Source organism: Pan troglodytes, chromosome 5 (assembly GCF_028858775.2).
Source record: "Pan troglodytes isolate AG18354 chromosome 5, NHGRI_mPanTro3-v2.0_pri, whole genome shotgun sequence".
NCBI classification, from domain to species: Eukaryota; Metazoa; Chordata; class Mammalia; order Primates; family Hominidae; genus Pan; species Pan troglodytes.
In genome coordinates, this window is record NC_072403.2 from 91,677,861 (window position 1) to 91,690,029 (window position 12,169).

At 36.5% G+C, this 12,169-nt stretch overlaps 1 protein-coding gene across 6 annotated transcripts in view; it reads left to right on the forward strand.

Annotated features, from left to right (window-relative positions):
- SH3BGRL2 (SH3 domain binding glutamate rich protein like 2) overlaps positions 1 to 12,169 on the forward strand; it is a 166,016-nt gene that overhangs the window by 139,442 nt on the left and 14,405 nt on the right. The gene's annotated exons all lie outside the window — the stretch shown is intronic.

Here is a 12,169-nt window from a genome sequence, read left to right on the forward strand (position 1 = left end):
GTAAATTTGACTTTGACATAAGCATTAGAGGGCAACTAACCACAGGCCTTGTTCATCTCACCTGCTTCTGTGCACCTTGCTTTACCTAGTGATAGTTTCTGACTGGTGTCATCTGGTTGTTTAACCTGTAGAAACCTACCACATTGCGAGTGACACGATCCAGAAAGCTTGTATATTTTTATTCTCTTTCCTGGAATTAGAAAATTATTATTGTAACCTGGGTGAGCTAGGCATGTGAGGCGTAGAGTAAACAGCTGCTAAGCTACTTGGTAACCAGTGTGGACAATTGCCTTCTCTCTCATTTAGCAGTTGTATATCTTGCCTTTTGGAAGGAGTTCCCCACTGAATGGAATCTCCCTGGCATGACCAATCAGTTTTTTCTACCCCAGAATTTGAACATTGAGGGGATGATGTAGAAATACGAGGTCAGTTGGAGGTTGTTTGTGGCAGTGAGTGTCCAGGGGTGATGGGGCCAACCATAGCTGTGGCTGGTGTCCTTATGCAGCTCATCTGGGGTGTGACATGAGTGTATTCTTGGCTACCCAGACAGGGAAATTCCTTCTGTTTTCTAAACTGGTCCTCTAGTTTTAATGTGGAGTCTTGCCAACTCCTATGATACCTCCATAATTCATAATTCCTCTCCCTCAAAGTTGCTAGTATCTTTCTCAGTTATTTGCATCAAGAACCCAAACTGGCACAACTTATTCTTGTTGATTCCCTGGAGTGGAATCAGTCCTTACTGTGAGCAGGATTCTTCCTTCTCTGAGAATGTGGGTGATGAGATTCTAAAGGTAAAGGAGCCAACACTTTGGCTTTTATGATGAATTGTAGTGTCTGATTTGGATTTTAGAAAGCTCTGGGCCTCATGGCCAAGGTTTTAACCCTTTGTTCTCACTCTGTGGAACTGGCATTTGTGCAATGCATCAGAAATGAAAACTCATCCACTTATACTAAATGAAAATACCTACTCCCCTTTCATTTCTTTTCTCTCTCTCTCTATTCAGCAAACAGATGATTTGGATTTCTTTATATAATTTTTCTTATTTTTATTTTAAATTTTCTTTATTGTGATAAAAACATATAACACTTACTATCTTAAGCACTTTTAAGTGTACAGTTCAGTAGTATTAAATGTATTTACATTGTTGTGAAACAGATCCCTAGAACTTTTTCATCTTGCAGATCTGAAACTATATCCCTTAAACAACTCCCCTTTGCCCCCTTCCTCAGCTCCTGGTAACCACTATTCTACTTTCTCTATATAAAATATCTACTTCAGATACTTCAACTAAGTGGAATCACACACTACTTGTTTTTTTGCAACTGGCTTCTTTCATTTAGCATATCTTCAAGGTTCATCCATGTTCTAGCATGTGACAAGATTTCCTTCCCTATTAAGACTGCATAATATTCCATTGTATGTATGTGCCACATTTTGTTTATTTATTCATCCATTGATGGACATTTGGATTAAATTCACCTCTTGGCTATTGTGAATAGTGCTGCTATGAACATGGGTGTGCAAATATCTCTTTGAAATCCCGTTTTCAGTTCTTTTAATTTTTAGAATTATTTTATATTTCTTTTATTTTAGATACAGGGAGTACATGTGCAGGTGTATTACATGGGTATATTGCACTGGGATAGTGAGCATAGTACCCAATAGGTAGTTTTTTGACGCATATCCCCTTCTGTCACCACTCTAGTGGTTCGCAGTGTCAATTGTTTGCATTTTATGTCTATGGGTCCTCAATGTTCAGCTCCCATTTATATGTGAGAACATGCAGCATTTGGTTTTCTGTTCCTGTGTTAATTTGCTTAGGATTACAGCTGCCAGTTCCATCCATGTTGCTGCAGAAGATATGAGTTTATTCTTTTTTTAAGGCTGCATAGTATTCCATGGTGTATATGTATCACATTTTCTTTATCCAGTCCATCATTGATGTGCACCTAGGTTGATTCCATGTCTTTGCTATTGTGCATAGTGCAGTAATGAGCATATGAGTGCATGTATCTCTTTGGTATAATGATCCATTTTCTTTTGGGTATATACACAGTAATGGGATTGCTGGGTTGAAAGATACCTTTGTTTTAAGTTCTTTGAGAAATCTTCAAACTGCTTTCCACAGTGGCTGAACTAATTTACCAACAGTGTATAGGCCTTTCCTTTTCTCTGTAGCCCTGCCAGCTTCTGTTGTTTTTTGACCTTTTAATAATGGCCATTCTGACTGATGTGAGATGCATCTCATTGTGGTTTTGATTTGCATTTCTCTGATGATTAGTAATGATGAACATTTTTTTTTCATTTTTTTTTTTTGGCTGCTTTTATGTCTTCTTTTGAGAAGTGTCTGTTCATGTCCTTTTAATGGGATCATTTGTTTTTTGCTTGTTGATTTAAGTTCCTTATAAATTCTGGATATTAGATCTTTGTCAGACACATAGTTTGTGAATATTTTCTCCCATTTGTAGGTTGTCTGTTTACCCTATTGATAGTTTCTTTTAAATATATACCTAGAAGTGAGATTGCTAAATTGTATGGTAGTTCTATTTTTAATTTTGGGGGGAACAGCCAAACTATTTTCTATAGCAATTGTACCATTTTGCCTACCAACATTACCTACCAACATTGCAGAGAGGTTCTAACTTCTACACATCCTCACCAACTTTTTTTGTTATTTTTTCAATGGTATCTACTCTAATGAGTGTGAGTTGATAACTCATTGTGGTTTTGATTTGTATATCTGATGATTAGTGATGTTGAGCATCTTTTGAATATGTTTGTTAGCCATTTGTATATTATCTTGTAAGACGTATCTATTCAGGTTCTTTGCCCATTTTAAAATTAGGTTATTTGATTTTTTGTTTTTGAGCTGTAGGTGTTCTTTACATATTTGGGTAGTAATCCCTTATCAGCTATCTGATTGGCAAATATTTTCCTCCACTCCATAGGTTGCCTTTTCACTCTGTTGATTGTGTCCTTTGATGAACAAAAGATTTTAACCTTAATGTAGTCCTATTTGTCTATTTTTGCTCTTGTTACTTGTACTTTTGGTATCATATCCAGAAAATCAGTTTGCCAAATCCAGTGTCATGGAGCTTTTCCCCTGTGTTTTCTTCTAGGAGTTTTATAGTTTTGGTCCTTGGGTTTGTGTCTTTAATCCGTTTCAAGTTAGCTTTTGTACCTAGTATAACATTAGGATCTAACTTCATTCTTTTGCATGTAGATACCCAGTTTTCCCAATACTGTTGAAGAGACCATCTTTTTTCTCAATGAGTGGTCTTGGAATGCTTGTCTGTTTATTTGACCGTACACAGAAGGGTTTATTTTGGACTCTGTTCTGTGCTATTAGTCTATATGTCTGTCTCTACGTAGAATCACACTGTTTGATGACTATAGCTTTGTAATATGTTTTGAAATCAGAAAGCATAAGTCCTTTAACTTTGTTCTTTTTCAAAATTGTTTTGACTGTTTAGGGTCCGTTGATTTGCCGTATCAATTTTAGGATGATTTTTTTTTTCTATTTCTGCAAAAACTGCTGTTGAAATTTTAATAGGGATCATGTTGAATCTGTAGACTGCTTTGGGTATTATTGACATCTATAATATTATCTTCTAATCCGTGAGCATGGGATATCCATTTATTTGAATCTCCTTTAATTTTTTTCAGCATGTTTTGTAGTTTTCAGTGTACAAGTCTTTTACCACTTGGTTAGGTTTATTCCTACTTTATTATTTTTGATGCTGTTGTAAATAAAATTGTTTTCTTAATTTTCTGTTTCAATTATTTATTGTTAGTGTCTAAAAACACAACTGATTTTTTTGTGTGTTGATTTTGTATCCTACAACTTTGCTAAATTTGTTTATTAGTTCTTTTATTTTTATTTTTTAACTGGTGGTTGGAAATGGAAATTCAGTCAAGTTTCATTTGACTAGGGGCACATTAAATAGTTTGTGGATTAACCCTCAAGGGGAAAAAACACAGTGGCTAATCAGATAGTCAAGACAGATTGGTGCAGTTTGACTGAGGATGCCATATCTAGAGTCAGGCATTAGGTAAAACTGGGGAGAAATACCAAGTGGGGTGGAAAATGTGGTTGGAGTTAGCCATGTAAAGTTCTGTTTTATAATGAAGAAAGAACAGCTTAGCTGAGAGACAGATGGCAAACTGTTTTTACCGAAAAATAACCTTTATATCATTTTCCATGAGTTTTAATGTTTTAAAACTATTGAGTTAATTTTTTTTTAGATGCTGTTTGTGGAATGTTAGATTTGTGATTTAGCATTGGACGAGTTGCTAACCAAATAAGATTATGTTAAAGCTTTTTACTAGTTTTGTGAAGTAATGATTTGGGGCTAACTGCCTGCATTCCCCCATATTGCCTTGGTTAATTGAGGCCTGAAAGTAGGCTAGAGACTGATTAGACTAATTTTCAGGAGGAGTATGAAGGGTAAATTACCAGCAGTTGGTATTTATGGTGTCTCCTCTCCTCTTCATTCTTTGTCATGAAAGGAGACAAGGAGATGTGTTAGCATTTTCTCACCATTTGTGGAGGCTCAGAAGCAGAGCCCAAGCACAACTAAGTATATACAGTTGCAGTTGATCTCAAGTGCAGTGTTTATGTAAGACTTTTGGGAACACTATCCTGGGATCAGAAGTGTGTTTGGGATCTTTTTTTAAGCATAAAGAACCTAATCCCATTATTACCAGTTTTACAAATATCCGATCCATATATAAGATTTCACTTTATGTAGTCCCAGCTACTGGGGAGGCTGAGACAGGAGAATCGCTTGATCCCAGGAGGCAGACGTTGCAGTGAGCAGAGATCGCCCCGCTGCACTCCAGCCTGGGGGACAGAGTGAGACTCCGTCTCAAAAAAAAAAAAAAAATTTTCACTTTAAAAAAGATCACTACACTATTATTTTATACACACACACTACACACACTCACATATTTTAAGTGCCCACACACAAACATAAAATATGGTCTTCAACTACGGTCTGACAAAAAGTTACTGGAAAGAGATATTTAAAAGTATTTATGATGAATTAATTGGTTATTCAGCATTATTTTTATTAGTGCTCATTTCCCCGGCACTAAAATCAATATGCAAGTACAGGAAGTTTGACAAATGAGAATGGGAAAAAGGGGGAACAGTCAGTTTTACTTTTCAAAGAAGACTGCAAACATTTGCTTTATATATTGCCTCTTTTTAATTTTTATTTATTTATTTATTTATTTTGAGATGGAGTCTCGCTCTGTAGCCCAGGCTGGAGTCCCAATAATGGGATTAGGTTCTTCATGCTTCAAAACAGATCCCAAATGCACTTAAAATATATGATCACAAGACAACGTTCCCAAAGGTCTTACATAAACACTGCACTTGAGAACAACTGCAACTGTATACACTTAATTGTGCTTGGGCTCTGCTTCTGAGCCTCCATAAATGGTGAGAAAATGCTAACATATCTCCTTGTCTCCTTTCATGACAAGACGATCATTATATGTGTTGCTGATAAAACCAGAGTTGGGTTTCTCAGTACCTGGGGGTGCCCAAAGTCAGAGAAGACTGCCCATCTGCCCAGAACATCCACTTGATTTGAAGATTCTCATCATGTTGCAAGACTTAATATTTTTAATAGCAGAACAAACACTGGTACTGTAAAGACACATGCACACATGTTTATTGTGGCACTATTCACAATAGCAAAGACTTCAACCCAAATGTCCATCAATGATAGACCGGATTAAGAAAATGTGGCACATATACACCATGGAGTACTATGCAGCCATAAAAAAGATGAGTTCATGTTCTTTGCAGGGACATGGATGAAGCTGGAAACCATCATTCTCAGCAAACTATCACAAGGACAGAAAACCGAACACTGCATGTTCTCACTCATAGGTGGGAATTGAACAATGAGATCATTTGGACACAGGGCAGGGAACATCACACACCAGGGCCTGTCGAGGGGGGGAGCTGGGGAAGGGATAGCATTAGGAGAAATACCTAATGTAAATGATGAGTTGATGGTACAGCAAACCAATATGGTACATGTATACCTATGTATCAAACCTGCACGTTGTGCACATGTACCCTAGAACTTAAAGTATAATTTAAAAAAGAACACTGGTATATTATAGGGCAAGATGTCTCATTTCCATTAAGTTTTAAGATTAAACAAAGATTCAAAGGAATTTCACATTTATGGGACCTGCTTCAAAATCTGTCCTTCAATCCTCTAGATCAGGGATCAAGCCACCTGGTAAATATTTTAGGCTTTGAGGGCCATGTAGTTCTCTGTTGCATATTCTTTTCTGTTTTGGTTTTTATTAGTTGTTTTTATTTTGCTTTCCAACCTTTAGAAATGTAAACATCTTTCTTTTTTTTTTTTTTGAGATGGAGTCTCGCTCTGTTGCCCAGGCTGCAGTGTAGTGGCACAGTCACCACTCACTGCAGCCAGGTTCAAGCAATTTTCCTGCCTCAGCCTCCCGAGTAGCTGGGACTACAGGCGCATGCCACCATGCCTGGCTAATTTTTGTATATTTAGTAGAGACGGGGTTTCACCATGTTTGCCAGGATGGTCTTGATCTCCTGACCTTGTGATCTGCCCGCCTTGGCCTCCCAAAGTGCTGGGATTACAGGCGTGAGCCACCGTGCTCGGCCGTAAACATCCTTCTTAGCTCACAGTCCCTTCCGTAGTCTGCCCCTGCTCTGGACATTCCATTCACATTTCCCTCTGCCTCTTGGAGTTCTTTAGTGGATATATTTGAGAAACACTGGATTGGCTGTTTCCCAGGTCTCTGTCCTGACAATTGAGTGTGTCACCTGGTAGAATGGAGTAGAACAAAATGATGGACAGAAATTTTGACCTACGTTGTAGGGTATCTGCAGTAATAATGTGTTACTAGAGCTCTGTTTAGAGTCAGTGAGGAAAACAAACAAACAAAAAAAGCAAAAGTCCAAAATTGTAACTGTTAGCCACAGGGGATTGCGCTCTATTTGGAAGATATGGATGCTATTTATTTAGGGCTAATGGCTACATCTACTATATGATACTTAAGGGAAAGCCCTAAAAATCACCCCACACTGATCTTTCTTACCTCGTATACCCAGTTGATTACCAAATCCTGTAATTTTTACATCCTCCATAATTCTGCCCTTTTTCTCTCAAAGCTCAATGCAAAGGTGTGTTGTTATTACACTTTCTGTAATTAACTAGGACTCTGGTTATTACTTCTTCTCCCTCATGCCCAGCAAACTTGTGCCTTATTACTGCTAGTATGATATTTATCTCATAGGTTTTTTTTTAATGTCTTTGCCTTCAGTTGGTTTCCAAGTACCTTGTGCTCACCTTTACCCTATTTATCTTAGTATCTGGTATCCATTAGATTGCTAGAAACACAGAACATACCTAACAAACATGGTTATATGAATGGGTAAATGGTGTTTTCAGCTCAGGTGTTTTCAGCTCAGGAGGTAGCCAGCCCATTCTGTTGGGACATGCCTTGTCAAGGTTCTGAGCATTTTCTGTACGTGGTTTGAAGTCCGTTAAGCCAGACTGTGCTGCATTCCCATTTTATTAATAAAGTTCGAAGCCAGATTGTTAAAAGCAATCTTATTGAATCTACTTTTAAAGTTTTACAATGAAATCTGTTTAGAAAACTAACTCTGTTAGAAGCTCACCTATCCCACAGGTAGCATTTTTTTAGAGAAGTTTATCTGCATTTGAAAATCTGTATTCCAAGGCCTTCTGTCTAAAAGATCAGTTATCTAATCAAGGAGAATGTTCTCCATCAGATGTTTTCCTGTAAATATTCATATGTGGCATCTTTCCAGATACCAGGAGGGGAAAAGTTGAGTAGTAGAGAGGGTGTGATACAAATTCTCCTTTATGGTTGATTGCTGATCAGCTGCATGCCCGGAAGCACAGCAATGTAATTAGATAGTCTCTGCTGTTTTATCTTTTCAGTATAACTCTAGCTTTTATTCTTCTGTCTATAAATGTTTAATCTCCTATTTTCACCTTCCTGAGTTGTTTGCCTTAATATTCTACAGTGATGAATTCCTGGGATGTGACTTTCATAAAAATGATGACTTGTGCTGTGAATACTGAAAGCCTTCATCCAGACAGTTTGAGGCCTCTCCAGTTGCATGGCTAGCAGTATATCTTAACTAATAGCCAAACTGGTGGTTTTCTTACTGTTTCAAATTCTCTCTCTTTCTGAATCTTATGCAATTGGGGTTAATGAAGAGAGAACAAAACTGTTAAGACAATCAGGCCATGTTAATATCACTTTGGACAAAGGGTCCAAAGTGAAAAGTTGGTTTTCCTCTGCTCTTCTTTCTGCAGCTTCCCTCATTTCCCCAATATGTAGCCTTTTCATGAGGCTCTGCTTTGTCATTTTTCTAAGTTCTTGCCATTTATGTATTAATATCTATATTCCTTGATTTTAAATATTAGACAGTATTTACTTTTTCCTTTGAAAGTTGAAGAGAAATTGACATTCTCATTTCTCCCCTATTTTGATATATGAATACACATACACACATGAATTGCTAAAGTATATGTCATACTCTCTTTTGTAACTATAATAATTATATAAATGTATATTATATGTATATTGTTATAATTATATGAATACTTTTCCTTACAGAACTGCTTAGTGTGAGCAGCCATAGATAGAGGAGGGTATGTAATCCTACTTTACTAAATCCCTGTGGCTTAAGGGAGAATGACACAAATGTCAATATCCAAGGGAACCTCTTAATACATTTTAACCTTTTCATTTCTTCCACTTCACACTTGTCTGGCAAACCTATGAGAGAAATAACTTTTCCATCTTGTATTTTTCTTCTAATTTGTGTGTCCTGAAAATAACTTTGTTAACATAGTGTGCCTACCTAGTAAACCTTCTGAATGCTTTAATTTTTTGTAAGTCTTTCATTCTTAATTGATCATTTTGTTTAATATAAAAGACTAGATTTAAAACCAAGTTCCCCCAGGAAGTATTGTTCCATTTTCCATATTCTTTGTATTGATTGGAAGACTTCATGTCTGCTAGATTAGATTCTTAAAGGTAGGTTGTTTTGCTTCTTTTTCTGGAAAGTTTTAGGGTTTTCTTGGAGCTTTGGAATTTCATCAGTATGTGCCTTTAAAAAACATTCTGCTCAGCAGTTAATAGGACTGCTCAATCTGAAAACTAATGTCTTTTTTCACTTGAGAGCAAGTTCTGTTATTTCTTTGCCCTTTTTCCCCCCTCCCTTCCATTGTCTTTCTTTTTCATCTTCAGGATCTTTTTTCCTTTTGGATGAAGTTTTACTCTTATGTTCTAACTTTCAATACTCTTAACTTATCTAGTAATTTCCATCTCTTGGTCTTGATATTCTGCATTCTGAAAGGCATTCGTAACTTTTATCTTCTAGATCTCTAGCCTGGTTTTTAGCTCTATGCTATCCTGCTTTTTATTCTTTTTTATCTACTTTCTAATTTGGCAGTCAAACTTAATTTTCAGGAGCTCTTTTGTTTCTTATTATTCCTTTAAAAATAGTGGCTTGTTCTTGTTTCGTGGATGCAGCATTTTCTTTAATCTCTCCAAGGATATTAAAAAGCATTTTTTTAAGTTTTGTATATTCTGTAAGTTATCTCTATGTTCTCCAGCATTAGTTCTAGTTGTTAGTTTTTGTCTTTCTTAGGAGCCAGCTTGGCTTCCCCCAGTAACTCACAGACCTGCTTTCCTTTGAGCAGGAGGGCTAAATAAGACTGTGTAGGAGAGTGGGGGTAGCATGAAGCAGACTGGAACTCCTCAGGTGCCCGTGAAAGAGCCACACCCAGGCAGCAATGGACTTCAGTGCGTGTCCCTCCAGGGTGAACTTCCTTTCCTTTTTTCCCTTTCTGTGTCTGATGTGGGGTCAGGGTGACCACAGACTGTGCTGGCCTCTCAGGCCCCTGAAGCCTCACCAGGAGTTTTCAGCATATAGGCAGCGAGTGTTGTTTGGAGAGCACTTCTCTGGAGCTCTGGCCACACTGGGAAAAAAACTGTCTAAGCCATTACAAATGTACTTCTTTTATACATTGATTGCCCTGCCATAGCCTGCTCCAGATTGTTGTGTTCATTGTCTCAGGCTTGTGATTTCCGTGCAAGCTCCTTGGGAAGGACTGTTCTTCTATTGGTTTGGGCTGTGGTTTCCCCTGCTGTGTTTTCTCTACCTGTTTGGTTGTATTTTATGTATTCTGGGTATTTCTTAAAATTTTATGGCTGGTTCCTGTTCCTAGGTTTTTTTCTCCTCCAGTTTAAATTGGCTCTTGGGTAAGAGGGGAGGTAGATGTATTTGCTTGCTTTGTTGTCTTGAACCTGTATGGTCAGAACTATTAAACATGAATTAGGAATTTGAGATTCTCACCTTTGGATTTGCTCATATTTTTGTATTTGGCATAAAAATTGCCAAAATGAAGCTGTTTTAGATAACTGCATCTTGTCTATCCTGCCAGGATTGGAATTGTCTACTGTTTTTTGATTTCTATAGCAAGATTTCATAAAGTAGACTATAGCACTAACAACCTTTATCCACTAAATCAAGAACTTCTGCTTAGAGGCTACCCTTCGGCTTGAAAGAAAATTTGAGAAGCAGCCACTGTTCATTTTAAGCAGCTGCAGCAACTCCTATAGTCTTAAAAAATTGCTTTTTAAAAAATATTCTTCTTTTGGGTAAAACAAATTTACTTGGGCTCATTTAGAACTGGTTGCTGCTATGCCATTTCCTTGTTTTTGTTCCCTCCAGTTTTCTATTTGGTTATGTCCTTGGCATGAAGAAATAATGTGGGCCTTTCACTTAATTGTGATTGACTTAGCTGTGGGAAGCAATACAGCTTATCAGAGTGGCTGCTGTGGGCTTTCCTAACTGTTCTCTCCAGAGACACTGAAAGGGCAAAGAACATTAAGGTGTTTGTCTCAGATGCTTGCTTAGTCCATAATGGTCTAATCGGAGTGCACAGATAATGTCCTTAAGTAAGCCTTGTGGAGGAATGAAACTGTTGTTAACTCTACCTGTTGTAGATTTTATTATGAGCTTAGAAATGTCTCTAACAGTGGTTTTCACTTGAACATAAACAGAAGTATAGGTGATGAGAGATTAAAAAAAAAAAAAACAAAAAACCACAACTGTTTAGGTTGCTATATTCTTAAAATTACAGCATTTAGATAAATGTTCCCTTAGTGAGTTCGAGTAGCTTGGTTATGCTATTATCTATACAGTTCAGAGATTTTTCTTTTTGTCAACAATTGGCAATATAAACAAAGTGAATTTTTTGTCCTTTGTCTTAAATGGAATGAAAATGTACCAGCTTCTGAAATGGGCAATTTTACCTTGAGTATGATTTATGTGGTTATATCTTTCTGCAAAGTAAATATTTACTAATCATATTCTGTAATTACAAAAGGTTGATTGTCCTGAAATGTGCAATCTACAGATGTGTATTTACAAAACACTTTAGGGAGAGTGCCTTAGACTATAAGGAATTCAGTGAGCCTATTTGGAAACTTTATGTGAGTTTTAAAAATACAGTGCTTTTAACCTTTGTAGTAGGAACCCTAAGGTATTTTTTAAATATGTGTAAGCCTGACAAGTAAAACAAATTTGATAAGAAAGCAGATTTTTTTCTTTTATTTAAGAATGCTTACAACCATAAGAATTTGTATCTTAATAGGAAGTAGTTTTAAATTTTTAATACTATATTAATCTTAAATTATTTCACATGCAGTTTAACTTATCTCTATCATATCTACTTTTTGCTTAAACATGACAAAGAAAATATTAATAGTTTCACTTTATATTTATGTACTTTAGGATTCATCAGGCCACTCAAAAGCTTTTGAATGTTAGAAAGTAAATTTTTCACACAATTCTTTAAAACTGGTAAATAACAGAATAGAAATAGGATTTACTTAATTGTTACTAACATGATATACCTAAAACATGGCGTGTCATTAATTAACAAATGCAATTCATCTATCTACATGACAGAAATTATTGGTAACCTGGTGTCTGTCAGGTACTAGTCTAACACTGACTTTTAAAAATGATTTTCTTTAAATCATTCTCTTTTTCAAGCTAACTACCAAATTTTATATTTGTCATTTGGAAGGAGTTAATTACCTTAAATAAAAATT